General features: G+C 38.3%; 1 non-coding gene across 1 annotated transcript; it reads right to left on the bottom strand.

The window, feature by feature from the left end:
• Positions 1-2,395: 2,395 nt before the first annotated feature.
• On the bottom strand, positions 2,396-2,467 carry Trnap-ugg. Its single transcript has one exon. It is a non-coding gene; the product is annotated as a tRNA-Pro (tRNA).
• Positions 2,468-12,817: the final 10,350 nt, after the last annotated feature.

The raw sequence follows: 12,817 nt of genomic DNA, 5'->3' as shown, positions 1-12,817 counted from the left end.
TGAATTGATTGCGGTCTCACTTGGTGGTAAGTGATGATGCAGTCTAAGATGGAGGCGGGCTAACATGGAACGGGTATGGCAGTTAAACCCATACCTACTCTTTATCGGTTTGTACCCGGTATCGTTCGAGTGCGAGTCGGACTCACACACCAAGGGTTCCGTACCATCATACAAGGTATACCTAACACTTTTATGTAGAACATTGCAATTTGCAAGTTAATAACGGATATTCGTGAACACGTCATTTTTATTTTTTTTTGAGTGATATGACCACAAATAATTACGGTTTTCGGATTATTCCTTTACTTGTGCTATAAGACCTACCTACCTGCCTTTTGTGATTCAAGATCAACGGAAAGTACCCTATAGGTTTTCTTGTCAAACACGACAGATGGATAGACAGACAACAAAGTGATCCTGTTAGGGTTCCTTTTTTCCTAAAAAATAGCCCATGTCCATCTCCGCGATTCAAGCTAAGCCCGTTGCAAATTTCTTCAAAATAAGTTAAGTAGATGAGCCGTGAAAAGGCAGACAGACACTTTCACATATTTTGTAATATTAGTATGGATTATGGATTTATAATATACTTAGTATGGATGTTGTAGTCTCTTAACTAAGTTAACCAAATTATAGGTACGGGTTCAATATCTGATTAAGCCAGGTCTGCAGTAACCAGTAAGCCAAGCGGGCATATTAGTTGCTTAAACTAAGCCGTGGTTGGTCGAGCGACAGATATTGATGACGTCATCGCTCAGCGCGCCAATCAGCGGTAAGCGCCGGCCGAGTGATTTGAGTTCTAGTTCGAAATTCAAATTGGGAAGTTCGACCAACTATTTCACACGGTAATTCTTCAAGCGGACTAAACTGTTTGATTTTAACAAGGTTTTCAAGCACAAGGGAGAGTTTTCAAAACGTGGAAGTATTATACCTAAGTATTAAATTAACGAAATGGACGGTAGAGTTACACTGAAAGTATAAAGGTGCCCACGCACTCGAACTAAACTGCAGCTGAACTGCGCGTCGCGGCAGCGCCCCGCACGATATTCTCTCCAGCCGCGACGCGCGTACGTCACTGCCGCGCGTCGCGGGTGGAGAGAATATTGTGCGGGGCGCTGCCGCGACGCGCAGTTCAGCTGCAGTTCAGTTCGAGTGCGTGGGCACCTTAATACGAGAACGATTGTTCGTATCATCCCGGCAAGCTGAGGTTAGGATCGATGTTTAGATGCAGGTACCAAAAATCTAAGGCTCCTAGCGTGATACCCTTGGAAGATATGAATAGGTTTAAAGTTCCAATGTGATCCAGCAAATAGCTGATCGTGAAAATAAACTCGTTCAAAACTTATGTGAACTTGAAGAGGACTCTTGCAATAATATAAATTAAAATTTAAAAAACCCCCGACACAAAAACCTCTATAAGAAAACTAGAAAAGAGCTGATAACTTTCAAACGGCCTGAAATGAAATTTTCAAACAAAAAAAGATTAAATTAAAATCGGTTCATTCTTTTAGGAGCTACGATGCCACAGACAGATAGACAGATACACACGTCAAACTTATAACACCCCTCTTTTTGGGCAAAAACGTTCCATTATACAACCAAAACAAATGATTTCACTTGACGCCTAACATATTCTACTCATTTTCCTAAGGGTATCTACACCTAACGGGCTGGAAAAATTCTTACCATAAAAAGCGATAGATATATGAAAATTTAGTATGTTAGAATGGGATGGCTATATGTTTGTGAGTAGCGGGGAAAGGGAAAATGGTTTGACTGCCTTATTGATGTCATACATTGTGCTTAAATGTTGTACCAGATGTGGCTAGGCCCTTTTAAGTTCGCCAGAGGTATTTTCTCTTCTATTATGTTGGATAAATAATTTTATAAAGAGGTGTGGGTTTTAAACAAAGGTAGATTAAACATGACTGTGGTAAATATTATACTAGGTAAATAAAAGTCGATATATAAAACAAAATAAGCCTTTTGTTTCCCAACAAAATTAATATTATTCTATCTCATGCAAAATTAACTTTATTTAAAATCATCACATCACGTAAATAAAATATTACTATTATCTATATCTATATACTAATAAATAAAATTGAAATGTTTGAATGGTGATATATTCTGAATTCCATGTCAACTATATCCATAAAATATGTATATATAAAAGCTCGCATGTGAAGTGATACGTATGTAATGCAATCACATCAAAATCAGTCCAGTAGTTTTTGGCAAATTCCATTTTTCATATTTAGTAATAGGCATGTCATAGGTAACTCATAGTCTATCTATCTATGTCTAAAAACTTGATTTGAGATAGCTACTGCAATACATAGTTTAAAGTTATTTGTAGTGTCTCCATTCCCATAAAATTATTAAAAAAATAAAAAGAGGGCTCGTCCGGGATTTGAACCCGGGACCTCTCGCACCCAAAGCGAGAATCATACCCCTAGACCAACGAGCCGATTGATTACATTGAAAAAATAAAGTAATATTAAGTAGGAACCCTAGTATAGCATTATTGATGCACTCAATTTCGTCTAAGGACTAAGTTTTGAAAAATCCCGGAGAAACTTTTTGATTTTCTGAAACCTAGATGTCTTTTCCTGGGACGCAAGCTATCCCTGCATCAAATTTCGTCCAAATTTGTTAAACGGATGAGCTGTGAAAGACAGACGGACACACTTTCGCATTTATAATATTAGTAATGGAAATAGGACTTAATTGAAATAATAAAAAGAGAAGTAGGAACTAATTTTAGTAGATATATTAATGCTACGGATAAATCTATCGGAATCCCGCGAACAGGAAATTACTTTTTTTTATGCCATGTTAAATGACTAATATTCCCCTTTCCTCTCCAACTAAGCGTCAGGCTTGTGCTAGGAGTAGGTACGACAATAGTGCAACGGGCGGGGTTTGAACCGTCGACCTTTCGGTTTTCAGTCCACTCCTTTACCGGTTGAGCTATTGAGGCTCTACTTTCAGCGTCTTTCGCGAAAACTGAAGTCGTGACGTCATCGTAATGACACGTCATGGTTTATTCATACCAGTCTCTTGCGTAGTTATCTGGAAGTTCCCATAGCTACTTGGAACGTCCCAACTTTATTGAATAACTAGCGACCCGCCCCGGCTTCGCACGGGTGGACATTTATTTTTTCTATTTTCCGGGATAAAATATAGCCTATACGGATTCGGAAGAATCCCCCTAAGTAATGGTAAAAGAAATTTTGAAATCGGTCCAGTAGTTTTTGAGCCTATTCAATACAAACATACAAAAATACAAAGGTTTCCTCTTTATAATATTAGTATAGACTAATAGTGCTTGAGCTAGGACCTTACGAAAACTTTTGCTTTTAAATCTAGGTACTTAGTGCTTGAGCTAGGTATGAAGAATTTTCCTTTTAAATAGTCTTCATGAACACAAATATAACTACATATTTTAGTTTTTTACGCGTTATTTATCAATAATAATAACTAAACACTTAATTATTATCGATCAGTACTAAACTAACCAGTAAAAATGCTTATTTCAAATAGCTGAACGGATACTAATGTCTTTTACGACGGATATTTACGGACCTTAATCCAAAGTAGTGGGTAGGTGGGTAAGATACTCTTGGGGAATACCATACTTACATCATAAATGCGAAAGTGTGTCTGTCTGTCTGGTACCTTTTAACAACCCATGTAGGTAGGTACAGATAAAATTATGTCCCAGGGAGGATATAGGTTATTTTAAAGTTTTATCCCGGAAAATCCCATAAAGACACATTCGTTTAAATGAATTTGACGAAAGTTCAGAGATAGCTTGCATCCTGTCGAGAAACACACTTACGGCCGTATTCACAAACGTAGTGTAGGTTCCACCAATCAGATCATTGTAAATTGACGTGATACAGTCATCTGATTGGTGGAACGGACACTGTGCGTTCGAGCGCACTGTGAGACCTCATAGTAACGTTTGTGAATACGGGTGTTAGTCCTTTTTAACCCCCGACCAAAAAAGTGGGGTGTTATAAGTTTGGGGTGTTATAAGTTTGACGTGTGTATCTGTGTATCTGTGTATCTGTCTGTGGCATCGTAGCTCCTATACTAATGAACCGATTTTAATCAAAATTACGTATTGTGCCCGGCAAATAACTTGAACATTAACGTGATTGGCTGGCGAGTGACGGGTGCACGCGATTGGTTGATCAGCCGGTGCGAGTGCACGCGATTGGTAGATACGTCGACTTTCACTTTCCGGATTAGCCATCTTTCTCCCACTACACTGCTTCATTTCCAAGTTATTTTCCGGGCACTATACTTGCCAAGACGCTTGACTATCTTGGAGGTCGGAAGTCCTTTAAGAAGTACCAACATTCAGTTCTAGAAAAACTGTTGCTAACGGCGCGTGCGGCGCGCACTAATCTTCAATCAGTTTAACTTTAAGAGGGCTCTCTCCGTCACTCGTTTCATACAATCGTAGTTCCAATTTCATTTGAATATAAAGCAACCAAAGTCCATGAAATTTTGCAGACATATCCTAGAAACTAATATCTATGTCTGTGGTTTTCCAGATTTCTGTTAAAATATTCGGATTCAAAGTTACGCGGTCTTTAAAATTTACATACAAATCTTTGAGCCCCTGTAATTTTAAAACTACTTACATATTTTTAGAAAAATCTAAAACACCACAGACACAGATATTAGTTTCTAGAATATGTCTGCAAAATTTCATGGACTTTGGTTGCTTAATATTCAAATGAAATTGGAACTACGATTGTATGAAACGAGTGACGGAGAGAGCCCTCTTAAAGTTAAACTGATTGAAGATTAGTGCGCGCCGCACGCGAGCCCTGTTAAAGCTTACATCACGGCATAATGAAATTACAGGAGACGTTTTAGTCATTCAACAGTCGCCTCGCCTACTTATCTAGAAATGTTCGCGCTTAGAAACTTTATTGAATAACTGACCTATAAGTTGCAAACTTGTTGAAACTTGTGCAAACTTGGACAACGTTTCCACTATCCTTCGTTGCCGTTCGTTGCATAAACAATGCTTTTTGAAGGTTCTTAATTGCTTTTCATAGTAACTTAATCCTACTGTTACTGCAAAGTTAGAGACTTGCCAAGCTGTAAAAAGGTATTGTAAGTACCTAATAACTTATTTTTTATTAAATACTAGAGGATGCCCGCGACTTCGTCCGCGTGGATTCAGGCTTTTAAAGATCCCGTGGGAACCGTTTGATTTTCCGGGATAAAATGCCTATGTCAATTACAGGGACGCAAGCTACCTCGGTACCAAATTTCATACAAATCGGTTAAGCGGATGGGTTTTAAGGAATCCCGTGGGAACTTATTGATTTTCCGGGATAAAAAGTAGCCTATGTCCGTCCCCGGGATATAAGCTACCCCAGTACCAAATTTCGTCAGAATCGGTTAAACTGTTGGGCTGTGAAAAGGTAGCAGACAGACAGACAGACACACTTTCGCATTTAGTATAGATCAATATTTTGATTGGATATTTTTTAGGGTTCCATACCTGCCCAAAGGGTGTCATCGGGACGGGGTTACTAAACATCCACTGTCCGTCCGTCCGTCTGTATCTCATGAACTATAATAGGTAGAGAGTTGAAATTTTGACAGAATGTCATTTCTTTTGCTCCGCCATGTACATTAAAAAAGAAATAGGTGGTACATACCTGCCTAATCGATGTACGAAACCCTTTGTGCGTGAGTCCCACTCGCACTTGACCGGTATTTTTTTTTTACCTTGTGCCAAAAATAATATATCAAAACTCCAGATAGGCAAGGCTTATAGTAAAGTAACTAACTTTTTTTAAAAGTGAAGACAAATTCGTATAGACTATAGATACTACTGGTCATTGAATTACCTACTATGCACTAATTTCCCAAAAATATTGGTGCCAGGTTACGCACTTTTTGTCACCTACAAGCGTGCTTCAAAAATGACGACCCGTTACCAGGGTTGCATAATGCATTAGAGCTAATTGCGAATTAAAAGGAAATGAGCTGGTGTAGCAATAAATCATCGGTGAAGTGCATGAGGTTTGGATGTTGTTATTATGCGGAGCTGCCGTGACGTCAATAATTTATTGATGACGTCACAATAAGCTCCCGTCGCGTAATTAACCGCTAGCAAATCGCCATAATACCTGCATAATGTTGCATGTCCACTAAAGCGCAGAGGAGCGTAGACAATCGAAATAATGATAGAATATGATGTAATATTATCATCACGTCATATGATTAGTGTTTTTACAGACAAGCCAGTTCGTCGACGATAGGAATAACAAATGTCGTCATTTATCGGCGACGCGACGACAGCTGCCAGCGTATCGACGGCAGTCACCATCGTATGGACGGCATCCACCAGCATACGACGGCAGCCGCTGAAATGCAACGATGGCGGTCACCTCTGTCGTCGACAAACTGACGCTATTCAGTACATCTACCTAGTTGAAAGAATTGCGAAAGACACACATCTCTTCTCCGTTCACTCTGTCCCCTTTCGGAGGACAGGTGCCCTAAGGCTTGTTTAGAATAATATATTTTTACAAAGTAATATCTCCTGACCGACTTTCAGCCACGGCAGCCAATCTCCACGGAGCTTATACAAATCCGCCGAAGATATTATGAACCACAAACACAGGTGCACTCTGTATTCCCTCACTCTCATACTCTGGTGGTTGATGTGACCCGATAGGAATAGGACTATAACAGCTTTATATGCCATCCAGCGCACGGGGGTGCTAATCGACAATTTCCCAACCCTAGGCATCTACCAAGAAAATCTTGACAGACAAACCGACTTTTTACTCGAACTTGGGACCTCATAATCGACAACCGAATGAGCTAGCCAGTTAAAAATGGTACCTAGTACTTACCTACATAGTAAAATATTATAAAAGTAAAAAAGCGCTTGTAGGAGTCGTATTGTTTCGTAAACATACAAATTTTAATACAGACTTTCTCCCTATCGCAAGCCAATTTCTATTAAAATGTCTAGACCATACATTACTTTTTTACAACAAAGAACATTTTTATTGTAAGTATGATTGCTGTACACCGAATAAGGGCATAACGACATAATATAAGCGGACGCGGGCATTGAGATGCAATAATAGAAATTCAAAGATGTTATATAGTTGCCTGAAAATGTAACATAAAATATTATGCCCTTATTTAGCAAAAGAAAACTACTTTGGACAACAAAAGAATGTCACTTTGTAATGAAATCTCCATTTTTAAATAGATTTTTCTAATGCTTCTCAAAGGTACTTATACTTAGTTTGCAAGATGGTGCCCGCAACTCATCCATGTGCATGTAGATGAGAGGAACTTTTTGATTTTCTGGGATAAAAAGTAGCTTATATCCGTCACCGGGATGTAAGCTAACTCTGTGCCTTTCATCAAAATCGGTTGAATGAATGACCCATAAAACGCTAGCAGACAAACAGACAAACACTTGCGCATTTATATTATTAGTATGGATTACGATCTACTATTTAATTTTCAACCCATGTTTTTCGGATACCTCACATCAATTTGTTAGAAAATTTCAGCAAAGATGTGTCTAGCTAATTAAAAAAGTTTTTGTTTTATGTATTTCCAGGTACTATTTTGCACTTTTTTACGCGATACAGTTTATAAAAACAGTAGTTCATCAATTTTATTTTTGTATTGACATATCGCCGATTCGAAAACGTGTTTAACTTGTAAGTTATCGTTTCCCCAAGCCTTACTAACACGTACGATTCACATCCCGCCTCTACGTCTACATACGGGGGTTCATACATAACCGCCTTCTGTTTTTGGTCAGAACCAAGATCTTGCGAAGATCCAATCACACGGCAACTCTATTTGGTTTTTAGGGTTCCGTAAAGGCAGAAGGAAACCCTTATAGGATCACTTCGTTGTCTGTCTGCCAGTCAAGGTCCCTTTTCTTTAAGGATGCGAGAAGGTATCAAGTTGAAATTAGTCTGAGATACCTATTACCTACTTAAGTCTACAATCCCTTGGACCTCTGAAAAATACAAATTTCTAAAACAACGCAATCAAAAGACACGACTTTTATGTCGCATAAAATTATCTTGACACTGGCAAGAGCGTTGACCTAGAATCGTAAAATTCAACAGGTACAGCAATGTCTTTAGCACAAGTGAGGAAAAAAATGCAAAACCGTGAATTTGTGGTTAAATAACAAAAAAAGTGTTATTTCTGGTACGATGGTACGGAACCCATCGTTTACGAATCCAACTCACACTTGACCGTTACCGCGTTTCCTTTTACCACGTTACGTCTTCTTCAGTTCAATTCGTATGTTTGCTCGTTAAAGGCATTTGAGGATCTATCGATCGTTAAAGTACGAATATGGTATCGAGGCATAGTAGCGACAGCATATAAATGAACTAGCTTTATCCAGCGATTTCGTCTGCATTATTAGACGTCAGAATTTCTCAAAATTCTTTTCGAAGTGATAACTTCTATAAACGCGTTGGGGGATTTTGGAATGGCTAAAATCTTCAAGTTCACGGCCTCAGTTTAAGATAAAATAAAATAAAAATAAACTGATAACAGTCTTGTTGTACTTGTGATCATAATACTTCGAAATAATCTCAATTATAAAAAAAAAGGAAGCTATTAAAAAAAAATATATAATATTTAAATTACCTTATAATTGGCACTTGCTAAAACCTTCGGCTTCAGACAAAACATCGGCCTATTTTGGCCGCCGAAGGTTTGGTTGGAGATTTTTTTTTTGTCAAAGGTGGCCGACGCCGAAACCGAAGGCACGGTTGGACACTTATGACTTCTTTGGCAAGCGTAACGCTCACCTATAGAGTAGAGTGAAGCTGAGGCACAGGACGCTGCTCTCCATTCCAGTACAGGTATGCGTTGAGCATTAAAGCATGGTTTAAAGCAAGTTTTGTTGTTCAGTGCAGTTTTTCAGCTCCCGCTGTCGCCTATACACCGCTGCGGCCTTAGATACAAGAAGTTATTGCACATCGTTAAGACATATCGCAGAACGCCAGATGCGGACTGTTGTTTATGGACCCGCTTTATTGCTATCGTTTTAAAGGATAGCAGTGACAATCGCAATCATTGTGACAACACGTATTTATTCCGGAGTAACATACAAACAAAACAAAGACAGTTGTAATGATTGGTTAAGGTATATGTTGATTGAGATTCGAGATCAATAATTGAATCACTATGCAATAATATTATGTTGTTAGGGGCTCGAGTCTTAGGCGCAAAGCATACCGTCAGAGCCGGGACGCGGCGTCTTTTCTCTCAAAAGCCAAATAATAAGGCCCGGTTTCCACTTAAGTGAAGAAGAGAGGCGATAATGTTCAGTCAACCAATCGGATCTATAATAATAGATGACGTGAAAAAATTATCACGTCATCTTTTAAAAATCTGATTGGTTCAATGTACACATCTTCTTTCGACCTGCTTAGGTCGCGACCGACATACCTAACACAGTACATACCTAACCTAATACAATAAAATGATAAGGGTTATCATTATCCTTTCGGCTTTGCCGTAGTCGGGTAAAAATAACATTAGGTACATGCAATGAGTATGTACTTAGCAATCCTAACGCAGGCTTTAATTACCACATTACTGGAGCAATGAATTTTTCATTGCTATCTATAAAAATCTAATCCCTTTTTACGATTACATAAAATTCCAAATTAACGTCCTACTCGCCAATGCATAGCAAAATGGCAATAAAACTAGTCGATTTGAATTCTTCCCGACTTCGCGACGACCACGGCGACCTCCTTCGTCTCTTAGATAATAGATGGAAAAAGAGTCATAACATTTATCTAATTTAAATAAATATGATATAGTTATTAATTATTAGATATTTATAAAAAAAAATTATAATAAAATTTTAACATTTATCTTTTATTAAATAAGTTAAGGGAATTACAGATTAATTTAGACCATTTAGATATAGATACATTTTTTATTCGTAAAAAATGTATAAAAATAAACGTTTACAAATACTTTGAATCGTTAAATACATCTACCATTTCTGGAATACTTTTCCTAGCGAGAAGAGCAAGCTGAAAACTTGGTGATTTTCGGATATTATTATCTTTAAAAAAAATGTCTTCATCTGCCCATTCTATACATATATGAAAGTGACTGACTGACTGATAGACAATTATAAACCAGTGGGCCTAGAGATTTAAAATTTGGAGGACATGTTCCTTGAGTTCTTCATAGTATTCTCATAAGGCCGTGTGCAGGTTTCCTCACAATGTTATCTTTTATCGTTAAAGCAAGTTATATTTAATTGCTTAGAACGCACATAACTCCGAAAAGTTAGAAGTGCCCGGAATCAAACCTTGGACCCACTGAATATGAAACTAACATCTTAACCACCAAGCATAGCCCCTGAGATTCACCCCCCAGTTATTCCCATACCAGCCATCACGTACGAAAAAATACTTTCATATTATTTGTTGCAAAATATTCAATCAGGACTTCGTCTGTGTTGGTGTTAGCTGGCGGGCGTGCTCTGCCTTTTAGGAGTGTTTTTTTTTTTTGTTAAAACTGACTGGAAAGCGCTCTAAGGGGGTGCCGTGCGTATGTCGGCGAGCGCCGGCACAGACGGGGTCCATACTTGTATAGTTTAACTAACTTGTTATAAATAACTACAAACTTGACATTGGCTAATCTTTGTAAGGCCAGGCGAGAGAGGAAAATATTCAATCAATAAAATTGTTTACAATAGGTATCTACCCACGCCTACCCCACTGCCCAGCTACCCCAGCTGGAAATACACCTTTACAAATACCTCGAATATTTGCATGGCATCAACGGGCACTGGAATGCTTATCCAAACTACTTATTTACCTACCATAATAACTATAAATGGGTATTACACATTAATTTTGCGATATACATATACTGCAAAAATAAAAACCAGTGGTAGATTATTGGTTAAAACTTCGGCCTCTTAATTTTTTTTTAAATATTAGACATTTTAATCATGACTAACATTCCTTTTCCCCTCCAACTATGCGTAAAGCTTGTGGTAGGAGTATGTACGACAATAGTGCAACGGATGGGGTTTAAACCGGCGACCTTTCGGATTTCAGTCCGCTCCTATAACCGTTGAGCTATTGAGGCTTATGCGGCGGGCTTCGGGGTTCAGAGTGCTTTCGGAGCTATGTGTGCGTTTTAAGCTATTAAAATATCATTTGAGAAAACCTACATTTTTTTTTTCTTACCATAAAGCTCCATTATATCGTGTCAGCTTTATTGCTATTACCATCTAGCCTATGGGCTAATAGGTACAATATTATTCTAGATAGATAGATAGATAAAAGTCTTTATTGCACACAAAAACACATGTGAAGGAACACAACACAGAAAGAAGAAAACAGAAAAAACAATTGTGTGCAAAGGCGGCCTTATTGCGTAGAGAAATCTCTACCAGGCAACCTTCAAATCAAATCAAAATCAAAATCAAATCATCATTTATTTGCTCAAATGTAGTGCTCTTTGCTGAAAGGAGAAGCTAATGTTGGATAGTACTAAGCCAGCTTAAACTTCTACTTATAATTAATTTCTAAATCTAATTTACAGTCCAATAACTAAAACCTACATGCTTGAAAGTGGGTGTAGTCTGTTGGCACTTGACCATCGTGGTAGGTTTCGGCCCTTCTCTGTGCTTAGTATTGGAGATGCTGATGATAATGAAAATAATGTTTCTTTATTCAAACCCATTTTTGCAACGGAATAAATCTACAACGTATTGATTCTCCTGTAGACATTCCATAATTGGTATTCGTGCATAGTTGTCATTCGCCGGCACATAGCTCGCGGTCGAGCTAATTCGCGGCACACCGGCATGCATACGCGGCATTCCGGTACAGGTGGCCACACAATAACAACAATTAGTGCCGTACGACGTCGCATGCTCTTGTGACACGTAATATCATAATGATGTGTCATTACAGCTGTATTGTAATAGAACTGACTCGATACTCTAGATTCTAATTTGTATATTGGTGTGTAACTAGTGGGAAATTGCTGTATTACGTGCCACAGGCTAAAGTGTAATTAATAAGTAATTTACAGGCTGACTATATATCCAGTTTTTATGTCTAAAATGAGGACAAATTTTTTGTGTACATTTTAGCAGTAAATTTACATTTTTGCACCAGTAATTATTGGAGGCTTTGTTAGGCAATAAAGTATAATAAATCTACATGTATTGGAATCCCCTGTAGACATTCCATAATTGGTATTCATGCATAGTTGGCATTCGTCGGCACATAGCTCGCGGTCGAGCTAATTCGCGGCACACCGGCATGCATACGCGGCATTCCGGTACAGGTGGCCACAGAATAACCACTTTATGTATCAGAACTATTCTACCTAAGTATAGCTTTTTCGTGCAACTACATCTGCGTGGATTGGAAGATCAAAATAAATCATCTTGTAACCATCGCCGCCGGCTGGTTCACTACAGAATACGGGTCCCCTCTCAGAATCAGAAAAGTTTTGGCCATAGTCTATCACAATGGCCAAGTGCGGACTGGCAGACTTCACACACCTTTGAGAAGATTATGGATAACTTTCAGGCATGCAGGTCTTTTCACGATGTTTTCCTTCACCGCTAAGTTACTGATAAGAATTTAATTTCTTAAAACGCACATAACTTCTAAAAGTCGAATTCAAATTCAAATTCAAAATATTTTTATTCAATTAAACTTTTACAAGTGCTTTTGAATTCTCAGAATACCCACCTAATCTACCACTGGTTCGGAATGCCGTTCTT

The sequence above is a fragment of the Maniola jurtina genome, chromosome 23, assembly GCF_905333055.1.
Source record: "Maniola jurtina chromosome 23, ilManJurt1.1, whole genome shotgun sequence".
Classification (NCBI taxonomy): domain Eukaryota; kingdom Metazoa; phylum Arthropoda; class Insecta; order Lepidoptera; family Nymphalidae; genus Maniola; species Maniola jurtina.
Note: the sequence above shows the minus strand (reverse complement) of the source record. Positions and strands in the feature narration are given on the sequence as shown.